This window comes from Schistocerca serialis, unplaced genomic scaffold (genome assembly GCF_023864345.2).
Source record: "Schistocerca serialis cubense isolate TAMUIC-IGC-003099 unplaced genomic scaffold, iqSchSeri2.2 HiC_scaffold_525, whole genome shotgun sequence".
NCBI lineage: Eukaryota > Metazoa > Arthropoda > Insecta > Orthoptera > Acrididae > Schistocerca > Schistocerca serialis.
In genome coordinates, this window is record NW_026048108.1 from 25,001 (window position 1) to 27,500 (window position 2,500).

At 61.3% G+C, this 2,500-nt stretch overlaps 1 pseudogene; it reads left to right on the plus strand.

The window, feature by feature from the left end:
- Positions 1-2,500, plus strand: part of LOC126447677 (large subunit ribosomal RNA) — a 7,029-nt pseudogene that overhangs the window by 1,128 nt on the left and 3,401 nt on the right.

Below are 2,500 nucleotides of genomic sequence, written 5' to 3' on the forward strand. Positions count from 1 at the left end.
GGGACCCGAAAGATGGTGAACTATGCCTGGCCAGGACGAAGTCAGGGGAAACCCTGATGGAGGTCCGTAGCGATTCTGACGTGCAAATCGATCGTCGGAGCTGGGTATAGGGGCGAAAGACTAATCGAACCATCTAGTAGCTGGTTCCCTCCGAAGTTTCCCTCAGGATAGCTGGTGCTCGTACGAGTCTCATCCGGTAAAGCGAATGATTAGAGGCCTTGGGGCCGAAACGACCTCAACCTATTCTCAAACTTTAAATGGGTGAGATCTCCGGCTTGCTTGATATGCTGAAGCCGCGAGCAAACGACTCGGATCGGAGTGCCAAGTGGGCCACTTTTGGTAAGCAGAACTGGCGCTGTGGGATGAACCAAACGCCGAGTTAAGGCGCCCGAATCGACGCTCATGGGAAACCATGAAAGGCGTTGGTTGCTTAAGACAGCAGGACGGTGGCCATGGAAGTCGGAATCCGCTAAGGAGTGTGTAACAACTCACCTGCCGAAGCAACTAGCCCTGAAAATGGATGGCGCTGAAGCGTCGTGCCTATACTCGGCCGTCAGTCTGGCAGTCATGGCCGGTCCTTGCGGCCGGCCGCGAAGCCCTGACGAGTAGGAGGGTCGCGGCGGTGGGCGCAGAAGGGTCTGGGCGTGAGCCTGCCTGGAGCCGCCGTCGGTGCAGATCTTGGTGGTAGTAGCAAATACTCCAGCGAGGCCCTGGAGGGCTGACGCGGAGAAGGGTTTCGTGTGAACAGCCGTTGCACACGAGTCAGTCGATCCTAAGCCCTAGGAGAAATCCGATGTTGATGGGGGCCGTCATAGCATGATGCGCTTTGTGCTGGCCCCCGTTGGGCGAAAGGGAATCCGGTTCCTATTCCGGAACCCGGCAGCGGAACCGATACAAGTCGGGCCCCTCTTTTAGAGATGCTCGTCGGGGTAACCCAAAAGGACCCGGAGACGCCGTCGGGAGATCGGGGAAGAGTTTTCTTTTCTGCATGAGCGTTCGAGTTCCCTGGAATCCTCTAGCAGGGAGATAGGGTTTGGAACGCGAAGAGCACCGCAGTTGCGGCGGTGTCCCGATCTTCCCCTCGGACCTTGAAAATCCGGGAGAGGGCCACGTGGAGGTGTCGCGCCGGTTCGTACCCATATCCGCAGCAGGTCTCCAAGGTGAAGAGCCTCTAGTCGATAGAATAATGTAGGTAAGGGAAGTCGGCAAATTGGATCCGTAACTTCGGGATAAGGATTGGCTCTGAGGATCGGGGCGTGTCGGGCTTGGTCGGGAAGTGGGTCAGCGCTAACGTGCCGGGCCTGGGCGAGGTGAGTGCCGTAGGGGTGCCGGTAAGTGCGGGCGTTTAGCGCGGGCGTGGTCTGCTCTCGCCGTTGGTCGGCCTCGTGCTGGCCGGCGGTGCAGGATGCGCGCGCCTGCGCGGCGTTCGCGCCCCGGTGCTTCAACCTGCGTGCAGGATCCGAGCTCGGTCCCGTGCCTTGGCCTCCCACGGATCTTCCTTGCTGCGAGGCCGCGTCCGCCTTAGCGTGCTCCTCCGGGGGCGCGCGGGTGCGCGGATTCTCTTCGGCCGCCATTCAACGATCAACTCAGAACTGGCACGGACTGGGGGAATCCGACTGTCTAATTAAAACAAAGCATTGCGATGGCCCTAGCGGGTGTTGACGCAATGTGATTTCTGCCCAGTGCTCTGAATGTCAACGTGAAGAAATTCAAGCAAGCGCGGGTAAACGGCGGGAGTAACTATGACTCGGGCACGCCGCCCGATGTCATCCTGGGCATGGTCCCGGATGCCCTTGCGTCGGTCGGGTCCAGAGGGGAGAGATCGATCACCAGGACACAGCGGCCGCGCCAACCATCGAAGCGGCCGCCTGCCGCGCCGCCGACGCAGAAGCGCAAGCGGCGCCGCTGGGAGTACGCGAGAACGCAGGATGCCTTCCGACGGTCGCGTGCACGTTGCGTGCGCGGCCTCTTGGATGGCACCCTGCTCCAGCCGCCACCTGCCATCCCTGGTCTGCTGGACTTCTGGGCGGACCTCTTCACCAAGAAGCCCATCTCCACCGCGGGCTTCATTCGTGACCGCCTCCTCCCGCACTCGGAGCCTGTCGCTCCCGAGTGCCTATGGGGGCCGGTCACACATGAGGAGGTCGCCGCCGCGTTGCCGCCCAGGGGATCAGCAGCCGGGCCGGACGGCCTTACCCCAGCGGAGTTGCGGCGCCTGCCGCACGAAGTCCTGGTGAAAGTGATGAATCTCTTCCTTCTGGCCCGCGCCCTTCCGGAACGCCTGCTTCGCGCGCGGACGTCCCTTCTCCCGAAAACGGCTGCACCAACATCCCCCGCTGACTTTCGCCCCATTACGGTCTGCTCGGTGTTGGCGCGGACCTTTCACAAGGTTCTCGCGTCACGCCTGATGCGCGCATGTGCTGTGGACGAACGTCAGCGGGCATTCATCCCTCGGGATGGGATGTTGGAAAATACCTTCATCTTGGACACTGCTCTCACC